Genomic DNA, 12,396 nt, shown 5'->3' on the forward strand with positions numbered 1-12,396 from the left:
GAAAGAAGGGGATCTGAAGGATGGAGGTGACCTGCGCGGGGTTAGGGCTAGCCGGGGGCGGGATCTGAAGGAGGAAGAAGGGGATCGGGAGGAGCGCGAGGCGTACGATGCGCTTCACCTCGCTTCGATCTAGTGGCCCGCGCGGGACCGGCGGAACGGTTCGGCCGGCAATGCCGTTCCTAAACACTTCCCTTACAAGATCCTACTACACAACACTACTCCTTAGAAAGGAACTAGATCGCCGTGATGGACTTGTAACAGTTACTACTTGTAGTACAGAGTGAAGGCTTTTTTAAGCACTTGACCAAGCCTATTTCTATAGAAAAGGACAGAAATCTATTGACTTTGAGTCTATCTCCTACTACGAAATTGGAACTGAATGTGCGCGCAGAAAGAAGGAGGGCATGGGGAGCATGCTCGGGTCCGGCGAGGCGTAGAAGCAGGGCCCGGCGAACACGGACTTCTGCGGTGCCGTGGTGGTCGCGTTAGTCTGAGGCATGTGCTCCGGACGAGGCTTCTTGTGCAAGTCCCAGCGCTCTGCTGAGGATGCGCGACCAGGGCTAGGAAGGCGCTTGTTGCCGTCATGGCGGCCGCGACCTGCGGGAAGGGACGCGCTGCACGAGGTCGTGAGTTTCTTGCTGTCCCAGTGTTCAACGGAGTCGGCGCGTCCGGGGCTCCCGGCGCTGTATGAAGATGACAATGACGATGACGACCACATGGTGGTGCGGGGCTTCTTGTATTTCTTGTCCGAGTCCCACCTGTCGACAGAGTCGGCACGACCGGTGCTCTCGCTGCCCTCCGACGATGACGATGACGACGACGACGACGAGCAGATGGAGCTGCATGGCTTTTTGCCCGTCTTGTTCCAGTCCCACCTCTGGACGAAGTCAGCGCGGCCTGACATGGCGGACACCAGCATGGTGAGGACGACACCGTGCGGCGTCGGCAACAGAGGCAGCATCTTGCTCTTGGGCGGGGTCGGGAGGATCGGCAGCATCTCGCTCCTGGGCGGCGTCGGGAGCAGCGGCGGGAGAAGAGCTCCTGCTACGGCCGCCATTGCAGTTCGTGGATCAGCCGCCACGTACGCGCGAGGGAGATGTCGATGGATATTGTTTGATGCAGACGACGCGAAGAACGCCACAAAGCAATTGCTCTTTGTGCTGATTGATATGGAGCACATATTTATAGTAGCTCCATCGGCTCGGATCGCGAGCTACTCTCGGATTTTTATGCGTAGGGAACACGGAAATGAGGCCACGCGCTGGCCAGACCGAAACGCACACTGTTTCCTTTTTTTCCTTTTTTTTTGTTCTGCTCACGTCGCTACTTTGCTGCCATTGGTGATGCATTTTTATGTTTCAAACCAATACATATATGAACGGTGTTCCCATTGAACGACACACGAAAACGTACACATCTGATGGTCAGTTTTGAAGCTAAAGGTTTTTAATTTTGAATTTTGTTTGCAATTTTTGGGCGAAATTTTTCCAAAAATACAAAGTGTTTCTGAACACCGGGTTTTCCAAGTTTTCCTTTACTCTTTTCAAGACACGCCACAGTTAGGTTGGGGCGGCTATTTGCTGTTATCTAGAGATCATGGTTGACGTAGTCGTACGCGAAACCCGATCCAATCCGATACAAGCACCGCACGTGCGGCACCTCTGAGATTAGCGCATGTTTGGCTCGGTGGCGTCCTCTCTTTTTTGATCCACAAAGTGAGGGAGAGGAGATAGATGAGATCTAATCCAACACAACGGTGTGGTGATGGCGGTGGCAGCGAAACTCCGACAAAGCTTCACCAAGCACGTACCTGGCGAGAAGTGGAGGGAGAGGGAGACGGCAGCCGCCGTGGTCGAAGGGGTGCTGCCCCCTACGCCTCCCCACCTTAATATAGGTGTGGTAGGGGCTAGTGGCTTGCCCTTCAAGCCCCTAGGGGCGTTGGCCAAGGGGGGACAAAGGAAATCCCTTCTTTCCTTCCCCACCGATTGTTATCTCCCTCTTAGCGATCTTGATTTTATCCCTTCGGGATATGATTCTATTTCTTTTAGGGGCGGATCTTGGTGCACCTAGACCAAGGGTGTGGGGCCTTGCCCCACTACCCTTGTCCATGCGGGCCCATCCATATATGTGGGCCCCTCTCGGAGCCTTTTAGAACCTTTCCAGTACAATACTGAAAAATCCCAAACATTTTCTGAAACCCTAAATATGACTTCGCATCTTTAAATATTAACCTCTTGACCGTTACGATGCTCATCGTTATGTCCTGGATCTCATCCGAGGCTCTGAACAATATCTGGTTCTTGCCACTAGCAATATTTCAATACTACCATAGCGTTACTGGACGTTAAGTGTGTGACCCTACGGGTTCGAGAACATGTTGACATGACCGAGACTGCTCTCTGATCAATAAAAAATAGCGGGACCTGGATGTCCATATTAACTCCCACATATTAAATGAAGATCTTTATCAGTTGGAACCACTATGTCGAGGATTCAGACAACCTCGTATACAATTTTCTTTGTCCAGCGATATGTTACTTGACCAGGATTCAATCGTCGTTATCATCGCCATACTTCACCTGCCACCTCTTAAAGTGCACACCGGTAAACTTATCTGGCCTAAGTGCATCTGTGAAGCTAGCCATAGTTAACTGAGGAAATTGCCTACAATTAGGTTTTGGATCATTGGAATATTAGGCAAGTTCATGATTAATTTCAGAAAATAATTCATGACTGCGACAGAAACTAGCATGCAATAACCTAGCAAAGTAGAAGAGCAGCTAATCATGTACAGCAGTTGTTGGAAATATGCCCTAGAGGCAATAATAAAATGGTTATTATTGTATTTCCTTGTTCATGATAATTGTCTACTGTTCATGCTATAATTGTATTGACCGGAAACCACAATACATGTGTGAATACATAGACCACAACATGTCCCTAGTAAGCCTCTAGTTGACTAGCTCGTTGATCAATAGATGGTTATGCTTTCCTGACCATGGACATTGGATGTCATTAATAACGGGATCACATCATTAGGAGAATGATGTGATGGAAAAGACCTAATCCTAAGCATAGCACAAGATCGTGTAGTTCGTTTTCTAAAGCTTTTCTAATGTCAAGTATCAGTTTCTTAGACCATGAGATTGTGTAACTCCCGGATACCGTAGGAGTGCTTTGGGTGTACCAAACGTCACAACGTAACTGGGTGACTATAAAGGTGCACTACAGGTATCTCCAAAAGTGTCTGTTGGGTTGGCACGAATCGAGACTGGGATTTCTCACTTCGTATGACCGAGAGGTATCTTTGGGCCCACTCGGTAATGCATCATCATAATGAGCTCAATGTGACCAAGTGGTTGTTCACAGTATCATTCATTACAAAACGAGTAAAGTGACTTGCCGGTAACGAGATTGAACGAGGTATTGGGATACCGACGATCGAATCTCGGGCAAGTAACGTACCGATTGACAAAGGGAATTGCATACGGGATTGCTTGAATCCTTGACATCGTGGTTCATCCGATGAGATCATCGTGGAACATGTGCGATCCAACATGGGTATCCAGATCCCGCTGTTGGTTATTGGCCGGAGAGGTGTCTCGGTCATGTCTGCATGGTTCCCGAACCCGTAGGGTATACACACTTAAGGTTAGATGACGCTAGGGTCATAAAGGAAGTTTGTATGTGGTTACCGAATGTTGTTCGGAGTCCCGAATGAGATCCCGGACGTCACGAGGAGTTCCGGAATGGTCCGGAGGTAAAGATTTATATATGGGAAGTCCAGTTTCGGTCATCGAAATAGTTTCGGGGGTTATCAGTATTGTACCGGGACCACCGAAAGGTGTCCGGGGGTTCACCGGGTGGGGCCACCTGCCCCGGGGGACTTAATGGGCTGAATATGGGAGGGAACCAGCCCCTAGTGGGATGGTGTGCCCCTCCCCAAGGGCGCAAGGCGCCTAGGGTTACAAACCCTAGGGGAGGGGGGCGCCTCCACCTTGCTTGGGGGCCAAGTCTCGCCCTCCTGGCCGCCGCCCCTCCCGTCTAGATGGGATCTGGAGGGGGCCGGCCCCCTCTCCCCTTCCCCTATATATAGTGGGGGGTTTTGGGCTGCCCAACACATGAGTTTTCATCTCTCCTGGCGCAGCCCTACCCCTCTCCTTCCTCGTCTCGTAGTGCTTGGCGAAGCCCTGCTGGAGTGCCACGCTCCTCCATCACCACCACGCTGTTGTGCTGCTGCTGGACGGAGTCTTCCCCAACCTCTCCCTCTCTTCTTGCTAGATCAAGGCACGGGAGACGTCACCGGGCTGCACGTGTGTTGAACGCAGAGGCACCGTTGTTCGGTGCTTAGATCGGATTCGGCCGCGATCTGAATCGCTTCATGAACGACTCCACCGACCGTGTTCTTGTAACGCTTCCACATCGCGACCTTCAAGGGTATGAAGATGCACTCCCCTCTCTCTCGTTGCTAGTATCTCTATAGATTGATATTGGTGATGCATAGAAAATTTTGAATTTCTGGTACGTTCCCCAACAGTGGTATCAGAGCTAGGTCTATTGCGTAGATTCTATGCACGAGTAGAACACAAGTTGTTGTGGGCGTTGATTTTGTTCAATATGCTTACCGTTACTAGTCCTATCTTGTTTCGACGATATTGTGGGATGAAGCGGCCCGGACCGACCTTACACGTACACTTACGTGAGACAGGTTCCACCGACTGACATGCACTTGTTGCATAAGGTGGCTAGCGGGTGCCAGTCTCTCCCACTTTAGTCGGATCGGATTTGATGAAAAGGGTCCTTATGAAGGGTAAATAGCAATTGGCATATCACGTTGTGGCTTTTGCGTAGGTAAGAAACGTTCTTGCTAGAAACTCATAGCAGCCACGTAAAACATGCAAACAACAATTAGAGGACGTCTAACTTGTTTTTGCAGGGTATGCTATGTGATGTGATATGAACAAGAAGGATGTGATGAATGAAATATATGTGATGTATGAGATTGATAATATTCTTGTAATAGGAATCACGACTTGCATGTCGATGAGTATGACAACCGGCAGGAGCCATAGGAGTTGTCTTTATTTATTATATGACCTGCGTGTCACTGAATAACGCCATGTAATTACTTTACTTCTTTGCTAAACTGTTAGCCATAGTAGTAGAAGTAATAAGTTGGCGAGACAACTTCATGGAGACACGATGATGGAGATCATGATGATGGAGATCATGGTGTCATGCCGGTGACGATGATGATCATGGAGCCCCGAAGATGGAGATCAAAAGGAGCAAAATGATATTGGCCATATCATGTCACTATTTGATTGCATGTGATGTTTATCATGTTTATACATCTTATTTGCTTAGAACTACGGTAGTAAATAAGATGATCCCACATAATAATTTCAAGAAAGTGTTTCCCCTAACTGCGCACCATTGCGAAAGATCGTTGCTTCGAAGCACCACGTGATGATCGGGTGTGATAGATTCTAACGTTCACATACAACGGGTGTAAGCCAGATTTACACACGCGAAACACTTAAGTTGACTTGACGAGCCTAGCATGTACAGACATGGCCTCGGAACACAAGAGACCGAAAGGTCGAGCATGAGTCGTATAGTAGATATGATCAACATGAAGATGTTCACCGATGATGACTAGTCTGTCTCACGTGATGATCGGACACGGCCTAGTTGACTCGGATCATGTATCACTTAGATGACTAGAGGGATGTCTAACTGAGTGGGAGTTCATTAGATGAACTTAATTATCCTGAACATAGTCAAAAGGTCTTTGTAAATTATGTTGTAGCTCGTGTTTTAGTTCCACTGTTTTAGATATGTTCCTAGAGAAAATTTAGTTGAAAGTTGATAGTAGCAATTATGCGGACTGGGTCCATAAACTGAGGATTGTCCTCATTGCTGCGTAGAAGGCTTATGTCCTTAATGCACCGCTCGGTGTGCTGAACCTCGAACGTCGTCTGCTGATGTTGCGAACATCTGACATACACCTTTTGATGACTACGTGATAGTTCAGTAATGTTAAACGGTTTAGAATTGAGGCGCTAAAGACGTTTTAGAAACGTCGCGGAACATATGAGATGTTCCAAGGGCTGAAATTGGGATTTCAGGCTTGTGCCCACGTCAAGAGGTATAAGACCTCCGACGAGCTTCTTAGCCTACAAACTAAGGGAGAAAAGCTCAATCGTTGAGCTTGTACTCAGATTGTCTAGGTACAACAATCACTTGAATCGAGTGGGAGTTAATCTTCTAGATGAGATAGTGATGTTTCTCCAAAGACATTGCCACTAAGCTACTAGAGCTTCATGATGAACTATAACATATCAGGGATAGATATGATGTTCCTTGAAATATTTGCGATGTTTGACACCGCGAAAGTAGAAATCAAGAAGGAGCATCAATTGTTGATGGTTAGTGAAACCACTAGTTTCAAGAAGGGCAAGGGCAAGAAGGGGTACTTCATGAAACGACAAATCAGTTGCTGCTCCAGTGAAGAAACCCAGGGTTGAACACAAACCCGAGACTAAGTGCTTCTGTAATGAGGGAACGGTCACTGAAGCAGAACTACCCTAGATACTTGGTAGATGAGAAGGCTGGCAAGGTTGACAGAAGTATATTGGATATACATTGTATTAAATGTGTACTTTACTAGTCTCCTAGTAGCACCAGGGTATTAAGATACCGGTTCGGTATTAAATGTGTACTTTACTAGTACTCCTAGTAGCACCAGGGTATTAAGATACCGGTTCGGTTGCTAAGTGTTAGTAACTCGAAATAAAAGAGCTATGGAATAAACGGAGACTAGCTAAAGGTGAGATGACGATGTGTGTTGGAAGTGTTTCCAAGGTTGATGTGATCAAGCATCGCCTGCTCCCTCTACCATCGAGATTGGTGTTTGCGTTGAGCATAGACATGATTGGATTATTTCTATCGCAATACGGTTATTCATTTAAGGAGAATAATGGTTACTCTATTCATTTGAATAATACCTTCAATGGTCTTGCACCTAAAATGAATGGTTTATTGAATCTCGATCGTAGTGAAACACATGTTCATGCCAAAAGATATAAGATACTAATGATAGTACCACCTACTTATGGCACTGCCATTTAAGTCCACTACAAGAAATATGTCAACTTGTGACCACCACTATTGGTCACTGAAAGGTCATGGTTTTTCATTTGTGACCTTTTTGTGACCAAAAACAGAAGGTCAAAAGCTGACAGTCGTAAACTGACTATAGCGACCTTCTCTGTGAGAAGGTCGTAGATGTTTACGACCAAAACAGAAGGTCGTTGAACCCATGACCTTTTGTTTTGGTCACTAGCTGTCTGCCCAGGCCACGTCGGCTCCAACATGGCAATCTGACGTGGCAAAATTACGACCAATTCAAAAGGTCACTGACAAGATTCAGCCCGGTCCGATTAGGTGTTTTAGATGGGCCGAGCCCATTAATTCAGCCTTTTTAATATATATTGTTCTGTTAATTTTCACTAGCAACATGGGCCTGGCCCAGTAATTTAGCCTCTTTTATTTCTATGAAATTTGACATTCAATTTCTTGTTGGGCCACATTCAATTTCTTGTTGGGCCACGACCTTTTACAGTCCAGTATTTTTTTTGGCCCTCGACCTTTTACAGTCCTGTTATTTTTTTGCCTCGGCCTTTTACAGTCTAGTTTTTTTTGGCACTCAGCCATTGCCTTTTAATTTAGGACTCGTCATTCTTATGTCCTGTATATGCATTTTCAGTCAATTTCCAGTTTAAATATAGGCTATAAATGCAGAATATTTCTCAATACAGCCAAACTTGGTACATTACAACAATAGTACATAGTATCCAGTTTTCTAATACACAAAAAGATCAAACAATAACAAGCTCCAATGAGGTTCTCTTTGCTGGGTGCGAATTCTAGCTTCTTCATCATGGGACTTGTTGCAGCAGTCATCACTTCAATGAACAAAGGACATCTACAGGTTATAAACAAAACAATTAGGAACAAAATAAAAACAGAACATTATGCATTTGGTGCGGAAATGGTTAGAGCAAAGAGGAGCTTCAGCAATAGAGCAAACCAGATCAAATTGAACACACACCGACATTTGCAGATGAATATTTTTGTTTGACTCATTTACTGCTGCTCCCTTTAATTTTCAGGACTACATATTCTGAATCTACTAGTACTAGATACCTACGGATTAGAAAATAAAGCTGAGTTATACTAGTAGTGGTGGTGCTCAATTGCCACTGTTCTTATCATATTTACTCCATGACAACTAACATGAACATGCCAATTGATTAAAACCTAAGCCGTGTAAATTTCAGAACAACAACCTTAAGCCATGATGATAGACAGTGAGAAAATCGACTAAATTTAAAAGGAGTGCTAACCAAGAACCCTTTAATTAACCCTACCATTTCATCTAACACCCCCAACCAAACAGGAGCATGAGCAGGACAATAGCTACTAAACCTTGAGGTCAGGCATAGACATATACCTGGACTTTGCTTAATAGGAAGCCCCCCATTTGAGTTGGCCGCCTCTTCCTTCTTCTGCCCCTTGATCTTAAAAAGGTTTATCATCTTCCTGTGAAACATTGAGGGGAGGAGGTAACGAGCATGAGCTAAAGAGAGAAGACTTTTCATAGGAACAAAATTGACAAAAACAAGAAAAGTACCATTCAGGCTTAAGAATGGTTTTACACACAAACAGGTAGAAACGATGTAGCGGAAATCAATAGAAGCAGTTTGGTTCTCTTTAATTATTGCATTCATCGATTAGTAGCAGAAAATAATATACCCAGTACAGAGGAAAGCAAAATACTAAAGTACCAAGCACGACTAGTAGCTCTACATAATTGCACCACATATACAACTAGCTGCAGATAACAAGCAAAATACTAAAGTACCAAGAACAACTTTGTCAGACTCGATCAATTCTGAAGAAACCACCTTCGTCGTCAGACACATACATACAGGAAGCAAAAGAAGAAGAAACAGAGCTCTACATAATGTTTATATTAAATGAGCAAGACACATGATTTAGCTTGTCCAACAATCAACACTGTTACAATGTACTGAAAGTAGCTATGTGCATCAGCCTCACCAAGTCTTATCATGAATTGGTTGCTTTTAGAAACTGTACTAATTTTTGGACAACAAACTAAATAGACAGTTACTCTCAAAAGGTACATCCAAATGAAGCAAAGAAGTACTCTACAGAAACCTTAGAACATGCTTTACAACTCATATGTAGAGGCCAACTTGAAATTATGAGCATAACGAACTCATTTATCAGTTAGAAGCTCGCTGCCCAAAACTGTCAGGTAGTGCAGTTTTTTAACTGAACCAAATTCAGTTTACAGAACAGCCAAAGAAATCCAATTCTACAGGACATGATCATATACATAATCCCATCAGGATTGTACAGGGAAATTCTTTGCAGTGTACCGAGAGCATAGTCCAGCTATACTCCTAATGGACTACTATACTCCATCAATCATGTACTAGTTACAGCTATACTCCATGTACTGCTGTCCAGGAGTATTCCAATTCATCTTTTAAAAAAATTCAAGCACTGACTTAAAAAGGAATGCAAAAAGAGATGCAGTACCCAACTGTACTCCAGTGGAGAGCATCCGCCCAAAAGAAAAAAAAGATAATGGCTGAAAAATTACTCCAGTTTACACTCCTCTTTTAGCAGTACATGTTATAGCTAATGCAACATCATGGGAGCTGATGTCCAGGAGTATTTGCAAATTATATAGCATCATGGAGTAGAATAACATGTTTTAGCAGTACAGGTTATATAGTAAGCAAGCAAGCAAGCAATCATGGGAGCTGATGCTGCCAGTTAATATCAGCACATGACAAGACAAAAAGCATGGCATCAACACAAGCATCAACATAATACTAACACCTAAACTGGTACTAAATTGATGGAGTCCCATCCATCCATGAGAGAAGAAAGTGCCTTTGGTTGATAAAGAGAAGAGAACACTTCCTCTTGCTGGGATCAAACCAGAGGATACCAACGCATCCACCAATTTGCAGGTTGTGTGGCTCAAGGTCATGGTGTCGGACACCACGTCTGTGGCAAAAAGCAACGCCCTTGCAAAGCTGGTACACCATGATCTACATGCACAATACCAGCAAGTTCACCAAGAACGAATCAGTCAATCAAACACCGTCGGCACATTCAAACAAACACCTCACGTGCAAGATCTAGAAAACGAACGACAAACGAATGCACAATAACTTACCGACTCGCTCAAGCTCTTCCACCTCCCACCGGCTGCTTTGCCTACCTGGATAAAAAAATACAGCGGAAGCGACTAATCAGCTCCGCCATCATGACCCAATGTACAACACCTGGCAGATTAATTTCTACTGTGTACATGCTGGTATAGAAAGCAAATCGAGAGTGGGAATTAGTCTTCGTAAGAAACTTACAGCAGCGACAGACTTGTTCTTGGGGTTCTGCTTGAACTCCTTGCGGAACTCGCCCCTGATGGAAACCAATCAACAAAAGCAGGTTCAGAACAAGGGCCTTATGTCTGGCCTGCTCGGCTGAGTGGAACCAGTGGTTGACATAGGCTCGACCACCAAATCACGATCCTATCAAGTCAAGAAAGCAAACCAAACAGATTTAGACATTATCATGATTTGAAAGATATGACTCATATCGGTAATTAAATAATCAACCAAATTCAAGTGGCAAACTTTTGCTCTTCATTTTCTAAAGTTTTTGACACAGAGTAACACTAACTCTCCCCGCACAGTGGAAGAAACATTTCCATGTACTTAGCAGATGGCTTGTTTGAGCAATTTAACTCAGGTTTCCATGCTGAGAAATAATACAGGTTTGAATTGATCACAAGATGCAGCAACAAAGAGCACCAGAGTGTTGTGATATCAACTTAACAACACCTCCATCTCATTAAACTGATAGTAAGTAGCAGATGGAAACACCACTTTCAAACTTATGACAAGGAAGCCTTAGCAATCCCCGACCCTCAAACTTATGACAAGGAAGCCTTAGCAATCCCCGACCCACAAATCACGATCTTATCAAGTCAAGAAAGCGAACCAACCAGCTTTAGACATCACTATCCTTTGCAGGATATGATTCAAACCCACAAGAGGAATTCGGAAATGGCCAGATTTAAGTAGATAATTGGGTTTACCATTTTGTAGACTCTGCGACACAATACAATTTCCTCTCCCCACAGAGTGGGCAGTGGCAGGACAAAGAAAATGTTTATATCTACCAAACAGATGATTTGTTCAAGCAGAGTAACTAGGCGCTCTACATGTTCATAAAAAAATAACAAGCTTATCTGGAGCTGAGGCTCGAGGTGCAGTAACCGGTCGATGGGGAGAACACCAGAGGATTCTGTTGTAGCAACAAGCAACAGCTGACCTCCCCTCAGCTAATCAGCTGGCAAGTAGTAGCAGTTGAAAACGCCAACTACCATGTTCCTACAAGAAGCAACGCCTGCAGATCGCAATTGAATACAGCCTGCCGGGAGCACTCCAATTCAGCTACCACAATTGAGCCTCAAAGCGAGCAGCTGGATCTCAAGATGCAGTAAAAGGAGCTACCGCATCTCCTCCCTCTAGCTAATCCCAGCTGCTACCAAGTAGCAGTTGAAGACAGTTGTCAGTCTGAAGACGTCAAAGGCGAGCAGCACGAACAGATCGGCACCAACTAGTGAGCAGGCGGCCGACCGCGAAGCACCCCGACTAGGCCGCCGCGATCCATCCAGCAAGCAAGCCGCGGCAGATTCGGGCTGCTAGGTACTAGCTAGGCCTAGGCGCTAGTCCCGAACAAGGACGCGAGAATTCCCGAACTCCTCGCCGTGCACAAGCACCTGAAATTCTACCCGGAAGCTAGCTAGCCAAAACTAGTAAGAAGAGGAGCGCGGAGAGGGGTAGGACGGGGCCGTACCTTGGAGGCATTCGTGGGGCTTCTCGAGGGCCTCGCGGAGGAACTGGTCGACCTGCGCGGTCGGATCGTCCCGCGCGCGGGGTCCTGCTCCTGCTGCGCGTCCGCGGCCTGGCGGTCGTCGGCAAGGTCAGGTGAGGAGCAGACCCGGTGCGTGGCGGGGGAGGCCGAGGAGGTGGAGGAGGAGAGGAGCAGGCGGCTCATGGCCCCGTCTCCCACGAGTCCGGCGCCGCAGCCGCGGCTGCGTCCTCCTCCATGTCTGCTCTGCGCGGCCCGATCTGCTCGCAGCTGGCGAACTAGAAGCCGGTGAGGAGGCCAGCAGAGGACTGGGCAACGCCATGGGCCCCCGGCGGGTGTGCCTCAGCGAGCACGGGGCGCGGGGCGGCAAAGCGAGAGGCGAGGTTGGAGAGGTGGTACTGGAGGAAGGAG

General features: G+C 46.0%; 1 long non-coding RNA gene across 1 annotated transcript; it reads right to left on the reverse strand.

Moving 5' to 3' along the window:
• Nucleotides 1-9,950: 9,950 nt before the first annotated feature.
• Nucleotides 9,951-12,033, reverse strand: LOC119322493. Its single transcript, XR_005155670.1, has 4 exons — nucleotides 11,971-12,033; nucleotides 10,473-10,637; nucleotides 10,283-10,327; nucleotides 9,951-10,154 (listed from the first exon to the last, which is right to left on the reverse strand). It is a non-coding gene; the product is annotated as an uncharacterized LOC119322493 (long non-coding RNA).
• Nucleotides 12,034-12,396: the final 363 nt, after the last annotated feature.

The sequence above is a fragment of the Triticum dicoccoides genome, chromosome 6B (genome assembly GCF_002162155.2).
Source record: "Triticum dicoccoides isolate Atlit2015 ecotype Zavitan chromosome 6B, WEW_v2.0, whole genome shotgun sequence".
In the NCBI taxonomy this organism is placed as follows: domain Eukaryota; kingdom Viridiplantae; phylum Streptophyta; class Magnoliopsida; order Poales; family Poaceae; genus Triticum; species Triticum dicoccoides.